Source organism: Anabrus simplex, chromosome 4, assembly GCF_040414725.1.
Source record: "Anabrus simplex isolate iqAnaSimp1 chromosome 4, ASM4041472v1, whole genome shotgun sequence".
Taxonomy (NCBI): Eukaryota; Metazoa; Arthropoda; class Insecta; order Orthoptera; family Tettigoniidae; genus Anabrus; species Anabrus simplex.
In genome coordinates, this window is record NC_090268.1 from 402,293,002 (window position 1) to 402,312,333 (window position 19,332).

A 19,332-nucleotide genomic window follows, 5' to 3' on the forward strand; every position below is an offset into this window, starting at 1 on the left:
TTGTCTGGTATATTGATCAATGAGATATCTTGATGGTTGTTGCGATCCTTCATGTTCCCTTGCTTATAGTTAGGTGCAATTACTGCTTTGGTCCAATTAGAAGGTATCTTACACACCATGATAATTTTATCACTCTATGGAGCTATTTTATCCCTGCCTTCCCACTATATTTTGCCATTTCAGGTCTAATTTCATATATTCCTGCTGCTCTATGATAACGGAGATTTAAAAAAAAAAATTATTTCCACTTCATGAAGCGTAATTTCACCAACATCATTGTTCTTCTCGAAATCAAATGATCATAAATATATCTTATGTATACTGGGTGGTTCACAAGCCCCTTATTTTTTCGGAGACAGGCAACCCAAATAACGCGAATAACCTAATTGAGTTTTATGAACACCAAATAACTTATATTTCTCCTTATGATCAATAAGGCTCTCCCCTACCAGTGTGTCATCGCTGTAAATTGATCCACGGACCTAGCAAAGGAAAAACCACTATGCACAATTCCGCGCCAAATACTAAGGACCATTCTGCAAACATGTGATGTATTACGCCTTGAAATAACACAGGTACCCGTAATACGATCGAATTAATAGGTTATGCTGCGTACTCTGTAATGTAAGGAAGTTAAATGAACGCTGTAACTCTTCATTGAAGACTTCGACACGGATATTAACTTTCAAGGTGGAACGACCTACGTAAGCACTACGAGAACCTCTAGCAAGCATCATGTACGATGACTTCGTGGCTGAATCGGTCAAGGGCTGGAGCAGAAGAGGTGCGAGTATCGGCAGCGTAGTGGTTTGAACCCAGAATTAGGCCAATTTCTTGAACGAGAGGTGCTCCGTTTTAGCGGGGAAACAATAATAATCAATACATTTTTGCTATTGGTTTTAAGGGGTGCGCTCTGATTTGGATAGGTGGAGGAAGGATTGGGAAGGAAATTGGCCTTGGTCTTTTAGTAAGGTACCGTCCCGGCATTCGCCTGGTGGTGAACACGAGAAACCGAGGAAACCGTTTTCAAGACGGCCAGCATGGGATTCGAATCCACAACCTACGGATCCAATGCACACAATTAATAATCCAAACCCACCAGGTCACATCACAGTACTTATTCCTTTCCTCACGATGTATTCCTATGAAGAGTACGTTGAATTGTTGCTAATTTATGGAGAAAGTAGGGTGTAGTCCGCCTCTGTGGTGTAGTGGTTAGTGTGATTAGCTGCCATCCGGGAGGCCCGGGTTCGATTCCCGGCTCTGCCACGAAATTTGAAAAGTGGTACGAGGGATGAAACGGGGTCCACTTAGCCTCGGGAGGTCAACTGAGAAGAAGGGGAGTTGGATTCCCACCTCAGCCATCCTGGAAGTGGTTTTGCGTGGTTTCCCACTTCTCCTCCAGGCAAATGCCGGGATGGTACCTTAAGGGCACGGCCGCTTCCTTCCCTCTTCCTTGTCTATCCCTTCCAATCTTCCCATCCCCCCGCAAGGCCCCTGTTCAGCATAGCAGGTGATACCGCCTGTGCGAGGTGCTGGTCATTCTCCCCAGTTGTGTCCCCCGACCCAAAGTCTCAAGCTCCAGGACACTGCCCTTGAGGCAGTAGAGGTGGGATCCCTCGCTGAGTCCGAGGGATAAACCAACCCTGGAGGGTAAACGGACTAAGAAGAAGGAGGAGGAGAAGAAGAAGTAGGGTGGAATTAAAATGTATACCACGTGCTCTGTATTGGTAAAAAATTAAATAATGCGACAGTAGTGCCTCATGCTTTACCCACCTTAGCTCCCGCGAGCCACGGTGGATTGTTAGCACATTGTAGTCCTTCTTGTCCAAACGTAATAATAATAATAATAATAATAATAATAATAATAATAATAATAATAATAATAATCGTATGGCCTCAGCTACCGTGTGCAGACATTTCAATTTGACGCCATCTGGCTGTCTGCTCGTCAATTTCGACGTTCCGTTTTACTCTAGGCCCCCACTAGATGGCAGACCGAGTAAACCGAAACTCTCTTGGGCGTCTATGGCTGAGATTTAATGAATTTTGTCGGGTAAACACCAAATGTGTCACCAGAGATCTTTAACATGCCGACATCGTACGACATGGAGTGTCGAATGGACTTTTTTCCGCCCTTCAAAAATCCAAACGTAAGATAGTGTTATACGCAGTTGTGATCGTTTTACACGTTCGTTATAGTTTACTTAATAGATATTATACAGCCGTTAATTATTTCTACCATGTTCGCGAGCATTGTACTAAGGCCATAAAGAAGCAGGTACTAATGTTTTTCGGATGACTGTGATAAACGCGTTAGTTGAATTACCTTCTACTTCTTCTTCTTCTTCTTTACCTGTTTCCCTCGGACTCAGCGAGGGACCCCACCTCTGCCACCTCAAGGGCGGTGTTCTGGAGCTTCAGACTTTGGGTCGGGGATACAACTAGGGAGGATGACCAGTACTTTGCCCAGGCGGCCTCACCTGCCATGCTGAACAGGGGCCTTGTGGGGGGATGGGAAGTTTGGAAGGGATAGACAAGGAAGAGGGAAGGAAGCGGCCGTGGCCTGAAGTTAGGTACCATCCCGGCATTTGCCTGGAGGAGAAGTGGGAAACCACGGAAAACCACTTCCAGGATGACTGAGGAGGGAATCGAATCCCCCTCTACTCAGTTGACCTCCTGAGGCTGAGTGGACCCCGTTCCATCCCTCGTACCACTTTTCTTCGCACCCGGCCCTCTGGGGGTGGCAGCTAATCACACTAACCACTACACCACAGAGGCGGACAGTTGGATTACCTACCACCGGAAAAAAGTAAGGGGCTGGTGAACCACCCGGTATATTGGCCATGGCTGCTAATTTCAGATGACCGCCAGTCATAAGACGTAAACTGCACGGTTGCTAGGTTACACTGTCGTCACGTATTTTGTTACATGACACTATTTGGTTACACAAATTTTCGGCTGACCCCCAGCTCTAAGATATATTTATATCAACATATTTTGAAGCTAACACTTATGCCGATGTCTTGCTTAAACTATTATAGGAGTAGACGAAATTCGCGGTTCCAAAACCTTCCACTTTGACCCTGAGTTGCATCTGCCGCATTATTCTCGTCTAACGAAAGGATTCAAGTTCATTTATACCGGTAATTCGCGAGGAGAAATGCCAATTAAGGGTCAATGTTTCTTCGCTCTGATTCAGTGCACACGTCAGTTGTTACGTTGAACAAATGAGTGAAAGCTTGTTAAATGATAATGTGACAGTTTGGTACCTAGAGCGTGGCATACACTGACTGACAGAGCAAATGCAACACCAAGAAGGAGTGGTCAGAACTTTATGCCAATTGCAGGGTAGACTGACGTCACTGAGGTATGCTCATGATGTGAAATGCGCCGCTGTGCTGCGCACGTAGCGAACGATAAATGGGACACGGCGTTGGCGAATGGCCCACTTCGTACCGTGATTTCTCAGCCGACAGTCATTGTAGAACGTGTTGTCGTGTGCCACAGGACACGTGTATAGCTAAGAATGCCAGGCCGCCGTCAACGGAGGCATTTCCAGCAGACAGACGACTTTACGAGGGGTATGGTGATCGGGCTGAGAAGGGCAGGTTGGTCGCTTCGTCAAATCGCAGCCGATACCCATAGGGATGTGTCCATGGTGCAGCGCCTGTGGCGAAGATGGTTGGCGCAGGGACATGTGGCACGTGCGAGGGGTCCAGGCGCAGCCCGAGTGACGTCAGCACGCGAGGATCGGCGCATCCGCCGCCAAGCGGTGGCAGCCCCGCACGCCACGTCAACCGCCATTCTTCAGCATGTGCAAGACACCCTGGCTGTTCCAATATCGACCAGAACAATTTCCCGTCGATTGGTTGAAGGAGGCCTGCACTCCCGGCGTCCGCTCAGAAGACTACCATTGACTCCACAGGATAGACGTGCACGCCTGGCATGGTGCCGGGCTAGAGCGACTTGGATGAGGGAATGGCGGAACGTCGTGTTCTCCGATGAGTCACGCTTCTGTTCTGTCAGTGATAGTCACCGCAGACGAGTGTGGCGTCGGCGTGGAGAAAGGTCAAATCCGGCAGTAACTGTGGAGCGCCCTACCGCTAGACAACGCGGCATCATGGTTTGGGGCGCTATTGCGTATGATTCCACATCACCTCTAGTGCGTATTCAAGGCACGTTAAATGCCCACCGCTACGTGCAGCATGTGCTGCGGCCGGTGGCACTCCCGTACCTTCAGGGGCTGCCCAATGCTCTGTTTCAGCAGGATAATGCCCGCCCACACACTGCTCGCATCTCCCAACAGGCTCTACGAGGTGTACAGATGCTTCCGTGGCCAGCGTACTCTCCGGATCTCTCACCAATCGAACACGTGTGGGATCTCATTGGACTCCGTTTGCAAACTCTGCCCCAGCCTCGTACGGACGACCAACTGTGGCAAATGGTTGACAGAGAATGGAGAACCATCCCTCAGGACACCATCCGCACTCTTATTGACTCTGTACCTCGACGTGTTTCTGCGTGCATCGCCGCTCGCGGTGGTCCTACATCCTACTGAGTCGATGCCGTGCGCATTGTGTAACCTGCATATCGGTTTGAAAAAAACATCAATTATTCGTCCGTGCCGTCTCTGTTTTTCCCCAACTTTCATCCCTTTCGAACCACTCCTTCTTGGTGTTGCATTTGCTCTGTCAGTCAGTGTATTTTTCAAAGTGGTGGTTGTTTAAACCCAGATACGAGTATTAAAATAATTGGATCATTAATTATGAAGCGCCTGCATTTCTCGCCATTCTCTTTTATAGCGGTAGCGGTGATTTTCGTTTTAAGGGGAAGTCTAACAAAATCAGGCAATCAGGAAAGGGAAACAACAGGAAAGACGACCACGTAGTCCCTACATGAGTCTGGATTGTTCCCACTTTCGTGTGCCTTGTTCCTTAATTTTATCTCCTGCTCTCATCCAGTTCCGACGGTTTGTGGGACCTATGGTGTATTTAATTCTCAAGCTCTTCGTGGCATTTCTCTTTATGTTGCCGATACCTTCATTCTTCGAAATGTTGGAACTTGTTCTTTATTGTGATTAGGGTAACTCATAACGATTAGAACTACAGAAGAAGAAGAAGAAGAAGAAGAAGAAGAAGACGAGAACAGAGTGAAATTAACGCATTAGTCGAAGTTTTGAGAAAGTACATAAGAAATGAAAGAGCTGGGGCTGTACCTTAAATAAGGCCACAGCCGCTTCCTTCCCACTTCCAGCCCTTTCCTGTCCCATCGTCGCCATAAGACCTAACTGTGTCGGTGCGACGTAAAGCAACTTGCAAAGAAATGAAAGAAAGAGAGGCAACTGTTGCTTGCGATGGTGATAACTATTTTTGCAAAGGGACTTACAAAGACAGCTCTTTTCGCTCCTCGTAGCTTTAAAACAGGATGTCCCAGAAATGTACTTATTCTTTGAGTGGCTATAACTCAACGCATTTTCAATGTTGAAAACATTTCTTGGCAGATAAAGACGTAAGTTACTACGAAAAACGAAAGTTAAAGTAAATTTCCTAAATTGTGCCGAAAGTTGAAGGGATAAAAGGCCCAGATAGGTTTCAAATTGTGAGTCTTGGGTAGCTATATCAAACTACTAGCAAATGTACCCGTGCTTCGCTACGGTATTCTACATTGTATACGGATATCGACGTAAATACTGTGCGTGCAGCAAATGAGATTGTTTTAAAATTGCATGTCTCTTAGCCTTATCCGAGAAATAGCATGGGGAGGTCCACATACGTTGTTTCCAATGTAAAGTGAGGGTTGCGGAGTTGTGATGATAACGCCAGGCTCACTTGCCTACTGCCATTCACAATCGAGTTGGCAAGTTTACATTATAATTGCAGGCCCCAATGCCTACTGCGCGGTCACAATCGATTTGGGGAGTTTTAGTTACAATGGCAGACCCATTTCCTACTTTCAGACAGGTTACAGTTGAGGAGTTTTTATAATAATACCAGGCAACTTCCCCACCACCAGTCAAAATTGAGTTGTGCAGTTATCATTATAATGACAGTCCCTTTTTACTGCTGCTAGCCAGCTTACTGCCAGTCACACAGAATTAGTGAGTTTGCATGAAAATAGCAGGCCACAATGCCTAATGCTAGTCAAATTTTAGATTGGAACATTTGTTTATAATGGCGGGCACCCTGGCCTAGAGCCAAACACAATAGAGTAGGGGACTTTCGAACAAAACTGCATGATCCCTTGCCTTCTGCAAGACAAATCGAAAAGTGAATTATTCATTAAAATGGTAGGCCCTCCTTACTAATGCCAGTTACACAGGAGTTGGAGAAGGACCCCATTCCTACTGCCAGCAGTCAAAGTCGGTGTAGGGAGTACTGATTACAATAGCAGACACATCCTTTCTCGATCTCTACAAATCGACATCAATGAATATATATACAGATGGACATACGAAAGTATATGAATGTTTACAATATTGCAGACCTTCATTTACAGATTAACTGCTGCTAAACGGTACGTCATATCGACAAAGGATTGTACCGTAAGGCGCAGTATTTAGCGATCTAAATGGCTGGTCCTATGATATTTTCTCGCATCTAATCTATTCATGGGTCAGATTGAATCAAAAACGTTGAATAGGTTGAAATTTGTGTAAGAATATCTTACATTTCCATTACTTTTCGGATAATTATGTGGCATAGCATTTGGCTCACATATGGGTACTGGGTGGGCCAATGTTCGTGTAGAGTTTGATCATACTATCTTTCCTGTAAGTGATTGAAATTATGCACATGAGAAGAAAAGGTTTAGAAATTAATTTCCATTAAGGCAGGTAGATTTCCATAAAGTTTGGTTGTGTGTATTTAGAGGGAGTGCAAAATCACGGTTTCGGTTTCGTATAAACCCCCAATTAGTTCAGGGATTTAGAAACAATATTTGCCCTAAAACCTCCCCAAAGGACAGGTGGATTCTAAATATGAAGTTTGGTGGAAATATATCCAGTAGTTTTCAAGTTAGAGAAAGACAAACAGACCAACAAACAAAGAAACAAACAAACAAACTAACTAACTAACTAACAGACACCAAGGAAACCTACCCCTGGACAGATGGATGCTATATATAAAATTTGGTTCAAATATCTTGTTAGTTTTCAAGTTGTAAGAAGTACGCTTTACACGCACCCGCTGGGATTTGTACCGAAAAACGGTCCGTTAATGATATATCCCTTACTAAATCCTGTTATCGAAATGATGCACATGAGAAAAAAAGGTTTAGAAATTCATTTTCATTAAGGCAGGTTGATTTCCATTAAGTTCGGTTGTGTATACTTTGAGGGAGTGCAAAATCACGGTTTCGGTTTCGTAAAAATCCCCACTCAGTTCAGGGATTTAGAAACGATATTTGAGCTAAAACCTACCCAAGGAGAGGTGGATTCTAAATATGAAGTTTGGTGGAAACATATCCAGTAGTTTTCAAGTTACAGAAGGACAGACAAACAGACAAACAGACAAACAGACAAACAAACAGACACCAAAGATAAAAATGATGCAGATGGTCATTATTACACCTGAAACGGATAACTGTACGGAAATTTCGCCAAAATCAATGTACAGACACACGGTAGTTACGCTTTTATTTTTTGCGCTAAAACCTACCCAAGGACAGGTGGATTCTAAATATGAAGTTTGGTGGAAATATATCCAGTAGTTTTCAAGTTATAGAAGGACAGACAAACAGACAAACAAACAGACAAACGGACACCAAAGCTAAAAATGATGCAGATGGTCATAATTACAGGTGAAACGGATAACTGTACGGAAATTTCGCCAAAATAATCAATGTACAGACACACGGTCGTTACGATTTAATTTATATAGATGACGGATAAGCATGAGCACGTTGAAAAGTGCAGACTTCCACTTCGAGATTCATATCTCCTAAACGGTTTATGATATTAAGAAACGGTTTGCGCCATCAGACGCCTCATTTATCGCTCTACATGTTTGTTTCTAAACCATTTAATCGTATCTCCCATATTAAGGGGGTAAATTGAGATCAAATTTTGAATAGGGTGAAATTTGGGTGCATTTTTAACATTTTACATTACTTTTTGCCTACTTATGTATAAGCTAGAATCATGAAATTTCGTACACATATGTCCCTTAATCGTGCCAATGTGCGCACACAACGTGATGATCCTATCATTCTTATAAGTGTGTCAAACAATGAAATATACTTGTAAAAATCACCAAATTTACGAACGATCCAGAAATACGGCCAAATTTAACGTATAAGGGAGAGAGATACGACAAAATGTCACAGGACCAAAGTTGTAGATCACTCCGAATTGAAGGGACATTGTGCCATCCGTTTTGTGACACGACTTACCGTTTAGCCAAAAAATAGCTCAAAAGGAATGTCTGCACAGTCATTAAAATTGCCTCCATATTTCGATATCTTTGGGGGGTAAAAAGTGAAAAATTTGAACATCTTGGAATTTTTCCCGTCGGTTAGGGACCAAAAGCTATAATTTCACCAAATTTCAATTGCCTACTTCGTCTGGCAGGTTGTGCCGCCATTTTGATTTGGGGGGATAGGGGATAAAAATGAGGAAATTCTCGAAAATTTTTAAGCCCACGAAACCTATAGGTTATCGTTTTGGATATACTATACGACTGTGTTCTTATGCTGAGCCCAAAATTTGAGCCTCCCCAGCGTGCCCCCTTCAGGGAATTTTGAGAATGTCCGATTTTTCTAGGGATCCTGGGGTCATCAGTTTCCTCCGTACCAAGTTTCAAATTTCTGAGATTTATGGAAGTGCCTCATTAATTCACGTCTTTTTTCATTTTTAAATATTTATATATACATCGCTCCAGCCCGACTTGCTTTTATATATATAGATGACAGATAAGCATGAGCACGTTGAAAAGTGCAGACTTCCACTTCGAGATTCATATCTCCTAAACGGTTTATGATATTAAGAAACGGTTTGCGCCATCAGACGCCTCATTTATCGCTCTACATATTTGTTTCTAAACCATTTAATCGTATCTCCCATATTAAGGGGGTAAATTGAGATCAAATTTTGAATAGGGTGAAATTTGGGTGCATTTTTAACATTTTACATTACTTTTTGCCTACTTATATATAAGCTAGAATCATGAAATTTCGTACACATATGTCCCTTAATCTTGCCAATGTGCGCACACAACGTGATGATCCTATCATTCTTATAAGTGTGTCAAACAATGAAATATACTTGTAAAAATCACCAAATTTACGAACAATCCAGAAATACGGCCAAATTTAACGTATTAGGGAGAGAGATACGACAAAATGTCACAGGACCAAAGTTGTAGATCACTCCGAATTGAAGAGACATTGTGCCATCCGCTTTGTGATACGACTTACCGTTTAGCCAAAAAATAGCTCAAAAGGAATGTCTGCACAGTCATTAAAATTGCCTCCATATTTCGATATCTTTGGGGAGTAAAAAGTGAAAAATTTGAACATCTTGGAATTTTCCCATCGGTTAGGGACCAAAAGCTATAATTTCACCAAATTTCAATTGTCTACTTCGTCTGACAGGTTGTGCCGCCATTTTGATTTGGGGGGATAGGGGATAAAAATGAGGAAATTCTCGAAAATTATTAAGCCCACGAAACCTATAGGTTATCGTTTTGGATATACTATACGACTGTGTTCTTATGCTGAGCCCAAAATTTGTGCCCCCCCAGCGTGCCCCCTTCAGGGAATTTTGAGAATTTCCGATTTTTCTAGGGATCCTGGGGTCATCAGTTTCCTCCGTACAAAGTTTCAAATTTCTGAGATTTCTGGAAGTGCCTCATTAATTCACGTCTTTTTTCATTTTTAAATATTTATATATACATCGCTCCAGCCCGACTTGCTTTTATATATATAGATGACAGATAAGCATGAGCACGTTGAAAAGTGCAGACTTCCACTTCGAGATTCATATCTCCTAAACGGTTTATGATATTAAGAAACGGTTTGCGCCATCAGACGCCTCATTTATCCCTCTACATGTTTGTTTCTAAACCATTTAATCGTATCTCCCATATTAAGGGGGTAAATTGAGATCAAATTTTGAATAGGGTGAAATTTGGGTGCATTTTTAACATTTTACATTACTTTTTGCCTACTTATGTATAAGCTAGAATCATGAAATTTGGTACACACATGTCCCTTAATCGTGCCAATGTGCGCACACAACGTGATGATCCTATCATTCTTATAAGTGTGTCAAACAATGAAATATACTTGTAAAAATCACAAAATTTACGAACAATCCAGAAATACCGCCATTTTAACGTATAAGAGAGAGAGATACGACAAAATGTCACAGGACCAAAGTTGTAGATCACTCCGAATTGAAGGGACATTGTGCCATCCGTTTTGTGATACGACTTACCGTTTAGCCAAAAAATAGCTCAAAAGGAATGTCTGCACAGTCATTAAAATTGCCTATATATTTCGATATCTTAGGGGGGTAAAAAGTGAAAAATTTGAACATCTTGGAATTTTCCCGTCGGTTAGGGACCAAAAGCTATAATTTCACCAAATTTCAATTGTCTACTTCGTCTGGCAGGTTGTGCCGCCATTTTGATTTGGGGGGATAGGGGATAAAAATGAGGAAATTCTCGAAAATTTTTAAGCCCACGAAACCTATAGGTTATCGTTTTGGATATACTATACGACTGTGTTCTTATGCTGAGCCCAAAATTTGAGCCCCCCCAGCGTGCCCCCTTCAGGGAATTTTGAGAATTTCCGATTTTTCTAGGGATCCTGGGGTCATCAGTTTCCTCCGTACCAAGTTTCAAATTTCTAAGATTTATGGAAGTGCCTCATTAATTCACGTCTTTTTTCATTTTTAAATATTTATATATACATCGCTCCAGCCCGACTTGCTTTTATATATATATAGATGACAGATAAGCATGAGCACGTTGAAAAGTGCAGACTTCCACTTCGAGATTCATATCTCCTAAACGGTTTACGATATTAAGAAATGGTTTGCGCCATCAGACGCCTCATTTATCGCTCTACATATTTATTTCTAAACCATTTAATCGTATCTCCCATATTAAGGGGGTAAATTGAGATCAAATTTTGAATAGGGTGAAATTTGGGTGCATTTTTAACATTTTACATTACTTTTTGCCTACTTATGTATAAGCTAGAATCATGAAATTTGGTACACATATGTCCCTTAATCTTGCCAATGTGCGCACACAACGTGATGATCCTATCATTCTTATAAGTGTGTCAAACAATGAAATATACTTGTAAAAATCACCAAATTTACGAACAATCCAGAAATACGGCCAAATTTAACGTATTAGGGAGAGAGATACGACAAAATGTCACAGGACCAAAGTTGTAGATCACTCCGAATTGAAGGGACATTGTGCCATCCGTTTTGTGATACGACTTACCGTTTAGCCAAAAAATAGCTCAAAAGGAATGTCTGCACAGTCATTAAAATTGCCTCCATATTTCGATATCTTTGGGGGGTAAAAAGTGAAAAATTTGAACATCTTGGAATTTTCCCATCGGTTAGGGACCAAAAGCTATAATTTCACCAAATTTCAATTGTCTACTTCGTCTGACAGGTTGTGCCGCCATTTTGATTTGGGGGGATAGGGGATAAAAATGAGGAAATTCTCGAAAATTTTTAAGCCCACGAAACCTATAGGTTATCGTTTTGGATATACTATACGACTGTGTTCTTATGCTGAGCCCAAAATTTGAGCCCCCCCAGCGTGCCCCCTTCAGGGAATTTTGAGAATTTCCGATTTTTCTAGGGATCCTGGGGTCATCAGTTTCCTCCGTACAAAGTTTCAAATTTCTGAGATTTCTGGAAGTGCCTCATTAATTCACGTCTTTTTTCATTTTTAAATATTTATATATACATCGCTCCAGCCCGACTTGCTTTTATATATATAGATGACGGATAAGCATGAGCACGTTGAAAAGTGCAGACTTCCACTTCGAGATTCATATCTCCTAAACGGTTTATGATATTAAGAAACGGTTTGCGCCATCAGACGCCTCATTTATTGCTCTACATGTTTGTTTCTAAACCATTTCCTCGTATCTCCCATATTAAGGGGGCAAATTGAGTTCAAAATTTGAATAGGGTGAAATTTGGGTGCATTTTTAACATTTTACATTACATTTTGCCATCTTATGTATAAGCTAAAATCATGAAATTTGGTACGCATATGTCCCTTAATTGTGCCAATGTGCGCACACAACGTGATGATCCTATCATTCTTATAAGTGTGTCAAACACTAAAATATACTTGTAAAAATCACCAAATTTACGAACAATCCAGATATACGGCCAAATTTAACGTATAAGGGAGAGAGATACGACAAAATGTCACAGGACCAAAGTTGTAGATCACTCCGAATTGAAGGGACATTGTGCCATCCGTTTTGTGATACGACTTACCGTATAGCCAAAAAATAGCTCAAAAGGAATGTCTGCACAGTCATTAAAATTGCCTATATATTTCGATATCTTAGGGGGGTAAAAAGTGAAAAATTTGAACATCTTGGAATTTTCCCGTCGGTTAGGGACCAAAAGCTATAATTTCACCAAATTTCAATTGTCTACTTCGTCTGGCAGGTTGTGCCGCCATTTTGATTTGGGGGGATAGGGGATAAAAATGAGGAAATTCTCGAAAATTTTTAAGCCCACGAAACCTATAGGTTATCGTTTTGGATATACTATACGACTGTGTTCTTATGCTGAGCCCAAAATTTGAGCCCCCCCCAGCGTGCCCCCTTCAGGGAATTTTGAGAATTTCCGATTTTTCTAGGGATCCTGGGGTCATCAGTTTCCTCCGTACCAAGTTTCAAATTTCTAAGATTTATGGAAGTGCCTCATTAATTCACGTCTTTTTTCATTTTTAAATATTTATATATACATCGCTCCAGCCCGACTTGCTTTTATATATATAGATAGATGACAGATAAGCATGAGCACGTTGAAAAGTGCAGACTTCCACTTCGAGATTCATATCTCCTAAACGGTTTATGATATTAAGAAATGGTTTGCGCCATCAGACGCCCCATTTATCGCTCTACATATTTGTTTCTAAACCATTTAATCGTATCTCCCATATTAAGGGGGTAAATTGAGATCAAATTTTGAATAGGGTGAAATTTGGGTGCATTTTTAACATTTTACATTACTTTTTGCCTACTTATGTATAAGCTAGAATCATGAAATTTGGTACACATATGTCCCTTAATCTTTCCAATGTGCGCACACAACGTGATGAGCCTATCATTCTTATAAGTGTGTCAAACAATGAAATATACTTGTAAAAATCACAAAATTTACGAACAATCCAGAAATACGGCCAAATTTAACGTATTAGGGAGAGAGATACGACAAAGTGTCACAGGACCAAAGTTGTAGATCACTCCGAATTGAAGGGACATTGTGCCATCCGTTTTGTGATACGATTTACCGTTTAGCCAAAAAATAGCTCAAAAGGAATGTCTGCACAGTCATTAAAATTGCCTCCATATTTCGATATCTTTGGGGGTAAAAAGTGAAAAATTTGAACATCTTGGAATTTTCCCGTCGGTTAGGGACCAAGAGCTATAATTTCACCAAATTTCAATTGTCTACCTCGTCTCGCAGGTTGTGCCGCCATCTTGATTTGGGGGGACGGGGGATAAAAATGAGGAAATTCCCGAAAATTTTTTAGCCCCCGAAACCTATAGGTTATCGTTTTGGATATAATATACGACTGTGTTCTTATACTGAGCCCAAAATTTGAGCCCCTCCCAGCGTGCCCCCTTCAGGGAATTTTGAGAATTTCCGATTTTTCTAGGGATCCTGGGGTCATCAGTTTCCCTCGTACCAAGTTTCAAATTTCTGAGATTTCTGGAAGTGCCTCATTAATTCACGTCTTTTTTTCATTTTTAAATATTTATATATACATCGCTCCAGCCCGACTTGCTTTTATATATATAGATAGAAGATAGATGACGGATAAGCATGAGCACGTTGAAAAGTGCAGACTTCCACTTCGAGATTCATCTCTCCTAAACGGTTTATGATATTAAGAAACGGTTTGCGCCATCAGACGCCTCATTTATCGCTCTACATCTTTGTTTCTAAACCATTTCCTCGTATCTCCCATATTAAGGGGGCAAATTGAGTTCAAAATTTGAATAGGGTGAAATTTGGGTGCATTTTTAATATTTTACATTACATTTTGCCTACTTATGTATAATCTAGAATCATGAAATTTGGTACACATATGTCCCTTAATCTTGCCAATGTGCGCACACAACGTGATGATCCTATCATTCTTATAAGTGTGTCAAACAATGAAATATACTTGTAAAAATCACCAAATTTACGAACAATCCAGAAATACGGCCAAATTTAACGTATTAGGGAGAGAGATACGACAAAATGTCACAGGACCAAAGTTGTAGATCACTCCGAATTGAAGCGACATTGTGCCATCCGTTTTGTGATACGACTTACCGTTTAGCCAAAAAATAGCTCAAAAGGAATGTCTGCACAGTCATTAAAATTGCCTCCATATTTCGATATCTTTGGGGAGTAAAAAGTGAAAAATTTGAACATCTTGGAATTTTCCCATCGGTTAGGGACCAAAAGCTATAATTTCACCAAATTTCAATTGTCTACTTCGTCTGACAGGTTGTGCCGCCATTTTGATTTGGGGGGATAGGGGATAAAAATGAGGAAATTCTCGAAAATTTTTAAGCCCACGAAACCTATAGGTTATCGTTTTGGATATACTATACGACTGTGTTCTTATGCTGAGCCCAAAATTTGAGCCCCCCCAGCGTGCCCCCTTCAGGGAATTTTGAGAATTTCCGATTTTTCTAGGGATCCTGGGGTCATCAGTTTCCTCCGTACAAAGTTTCAAATTTCTGAGATTTCTGGAAGTGCCTCATTAATTCACGTCTTTTTTCATTTTTAAATATTTATATATACATCGCTCCAGCCCGACTTGCTTTTATATATATAGATGACGGATAAGCATGAGCACGTTGAAAAGTGCAGACTTCCACTTCGAGATTCATATCTCCTAAACGGTTTATGATATTAAGAAACGGTTTGCGCCATCAGACGCCTCATTTATCGCTCTACATGTTTGTTTCTAAACCATTTCCTCGTATCTCCCATGTTAAGGGGGCAAATTGAGTTCAAAATTTGAATAGGGTGAAATTTGGGTGCATTTTTAACATTTTACATTACATTTTGCCATCTTATGTATAAGCTAAAATCATGAAATTTGGTACGCATATGTACCTTAATTGTGCCAATGTGCGCACACAACGTGATGATCCTATCATTCTTATAAGTGTGTCAAACACTAAAATATACTTGTAAAAATCACCAAATTTACGAACAATCCAGATATACGGCCAAATTTAACGTATAAGGGAGAGAGATACGACAAAATGTCACAGGACCAAAGTTGTAGATCACTCCGAATTGAAGAGACGTTGTGCCATCCGTTTTGTGATACGATTTACCGTTTAGCCAAAAAATAGCTCAAAAGGAATGTCTGCACAGTCATTAAAATTGCCTCCATATTTCGATATCTTTGGGGGTAAAAAGTGAAAAATTTGAACATCTTGGAATTTTCCCGTCGGTTAGGGACCAAAAGCTATAATTTCACCAAATTTCAATTGTCTACTTCGTCTGGCAGGTTGTGCCGCCATTTTGATTTGGGGGGATAGGGGATAAAAATGAGGAAATTCTCGAAAATTTTTAAGCCCACGAAACTTATAGGTTATCGATTTGGATATACTATACGACTGTGTTCTTATGCTGAGCCCAAAATTTGAGCCCCCCCAGCGTGCCCCCTTCAGGGAATTTTGAGAATTTCCGATTTTTCTAGGGATCCTGGGGTCATCAGTTTCCTCCGTACCAAGTTTCAAATTTCTGAGATTTATGGAAGTGCCTCATTAATTCACGTCTTTTTTCATTTTTAAATATTTATATATACATCGCTCCAGCCCGACTTGCTTTTATATATATAGATGACAGATAAGCATGAGCACGTTGAAAAGTGCAGACTTCCACTTCGAGATTCATATCTCCTAAACGGTTTACGATATTAAGAAATGGTTTGCGCCATCAGACGCCTCATTTATCGCTCTACATATTTGTTTCTAAACCATTTAATCGTATCTCCCATATTAAGGGGGTAAATTGAGATCAAATTTTGAATAGGGTGAAATTTGGGTGCATTTTTAACATTTTACATTACTTTTTGCCTACTTATGTATAAGCTAGAATCATGAAATTTGGTACACATATGTCCCTTAATCTTGCCAATGTGCGCACACAACGTGATGATCCTATCATTCTTATAAGTGTGTCAAACAATGAAATATACTTGTAAAAATCACCAAATTTACGAACAATCCAGAAATACGGCCAAATTTAACGTATTAGGGAGAGAGATACGACAAAATGTCACAGGACCAAAGTTGTAGATCACTCCGAATTGAAGGGACATTGTGCCATCCGTTTTGTGATACGACTTACCGTTTAGCCAAAAAATAGCTCAAAAGGAATGTCTGCACAGTCATTAAAATTGCCTCCATATTTCGATATCTTTGGGGGGTAAAAAGTGAAAAATTTGAACATCTTGGAATTTTCCCATCGGTTAGGGACCAAAAGCTATAATTTCACCAAATTTCAATTGTCTACTTCGTCTGACAGGTTGTGCCGCCATTTTGATTTGGGGGGATAGGGGATAAAAATGAGGAAATTCTCGAAAATTTTTAAGCCCACGAAACCTATAGGTTATCGTTTTGGATATACTATACGACTGTGTTCTTATGCTGAGCCCAAAATTTGAGCCCCCCCAGCGTGCCCCCTTCAGGGAATTTTGAGAATTTCCGATTTTTCTAGGGATCCTGGGGTCATCAGTTTCCTCCGTACCAAGTTTCAAATTTCTGAGATTTCTGGAAGTGCCTCATTAATTCACGTCTTTTTTCATTTTTAAATATTTATATATACATCGCTCCAGCCCGACTTGCTTTTATATATATAGATGACGGATAAGCACGAGCACGTTGAAAAGTGCAGACTTCCACTTCGAGATTCATATCTCCTAAACGGTTTATGATATTAAGAAACGGTTTGCGCCATCAGACGCCTCATTTATCGCTCTACATCTTTGTTTCTAAACCATTTCCTCGTATCTCCCATATTAAGGGGGCAAATTGAGTTCAAAATTTGAATAGGGTGAAATTTGGGTGCATTTTTAATATTTTACATTACATTTTGCCTACTTATGTATAATCTAGAATCATGAAATTTGGTACACATATGTCCCTTAATCTTGCCAATGTGCGCACACAACGTGATGATCCTATCATTCTTATAAGTGTGTCAAACAATGAAATATACTTGTAAAAATCACCAAATTTACGAACAATCCAGAAATACGGCCAAATTTAACGTATTAGGGAGAGAGATACGACAAAATGTCACAGGACCAAAGTTGTAGATCACTCCGAATTGAAGCGACATTGTGCCATCCGTTTTGTGATACGACTTACCGTTTAGCCAAAAAATAGCTCAAAAGGAATGTCTGCACAGTCATTAAAATTGCCTCCATATTTCGATATCTTTGGGGAGTAAAAAGTGAAAAATTTGAACATCTTGGAATTTTCCCATCGGTTAGGGACCAAAAGCTATAATTTCACCAAATTTCAATTGTCTACTTCGTCTGACAGGTTGTGCCGCCATTTTGATTTGGGGGGATAGGGGATAAAAATGAGGAAATTCTCGAAAATTTTTAAGCCCACGAAACCTATAGGTTATCGTTTTGGATATACTATACGACTGTGTTCTTATGCTGAGCCCAAAATTTGAGCCCCCCCAGCGTGCCCCCTTCAGGGAATTTTGAGAATTTCCGATTTTTCTAGGGATCCTGGGGTCATCAGTTTCCTCCGTACAAAGTTTCAAATTTCTGAGATTTCTGGAAGTGCCTCATTAATTCACGTCTTTTTTCATTTTTAAATATTTATATATACATCGCTCCAGCCCGACTTGCTTTTATATATATAGAAAAACACAAATTTTGAAAATCACTTTCCGCCTAAATGCAGTTTCGGAAAACTCGCCTAAAATCGCTTGCTGCTTTACTCTTTTAATTTTTTATTCAAATTCTAGTCAAATTAACTTATTTAGCCTACATAATTCTTTCTGTGATGTGTTTCTTGGTTCAATACCCTCAGGTGCTGTTTGAGTTTTGAAAAATGTCTACACCGAATGTAGTTATAAGGGCTTAAGTGAAACTTTGCATTAACTCACATTAGCGCTCGTAGTAGAAAAAGGCAAACTGCTAATCTAATCAACCGGATAACGATGATTAAGAAAAGGATTGGTCCGCCTCTGTGGTTTAGTGATTAGTGTGATTAGCTGTTACCCCCGGAGGCCCGGGTTCGATTCCCGGCTCTGCCACGAAATTTGAAAAGTGGTATGAGGGCTGGAACGGGGTCCACTCAGCCTCGGGAGGTCAACTGAGTAGAGACGGATTCGATTGCCACCTCAGCCATCCTGGAAGTAGTTTTCCGTGGTTTCCCACTTCTCCTCCAGGCAAATGCCGGGATGGTACCTAACTTAAGGCCACGACCGCTTCCTTGTCTATCCCTTCCAATCATCCCATCCCCCACCAAGACCTCTGTTCAGTATAGCAGGTGAGTCCTAGGGAAAAGCCAACCCTGGAGGGTAAGCAGATTAAGAAGAAGAAAAGGATTCTAATTTTTAAGAATAAATAAAGAATATATTCCCATACCTCATTATACAGGGTGAACCGAAATTCGCGCACTCGGGCGTCGCAGCGCGACTCCTCACATGCCAGCAATAAAAAAAATGACTCTCGCAAAAGTTCGTCCTGCGAGTATATCCGGCAGAAAAAGGACGCTGAAGAGTGGCAATCTGGCAACAGTGTAACCACATGTAGGGTGGCTACCTCTGTCGCACATATTAGTGGATAGCATTTTGGGTTAGCATGCAGGAGGTCGAGGGGTCGATCCTCATAGCTCCTCAATTGTAATCCCTGACCTGGCCAGGAACCAGGGCCTCCGGGTAAGAGGCAGGTATGCTATCCCTACACCACAGAGCCGGCATAATTTAAGAACTTCCCTCAAATACATGACATATTAATTTAATTATACATTCATCATAAAAATGGTGAAGCAGGAATGGAGTCAAACCACAGATCACGTGATTGGGGGAATATTCACATGTCTGTTCCAACTAAAGCAAGTAAGATTGGG

The 19,332-nt window shown here is 40.9% G+C and overlaps 1 protein-coding gene across 1 annotated transcript in view; it reads left to right on the plus strand.

Moving 5' to 3' along the window:
* Positions 1–19,332, plus strand: part of LOC136872297 (A disintegrin and metalloproteinase with thrombospondin motifs adt-1) — a 142,720-nt gene that overhangs the window by 13,462 nt on the left and 109,926 nt on the right. The gene's annotated exons all lie outside the window — the stretch shown is intronic.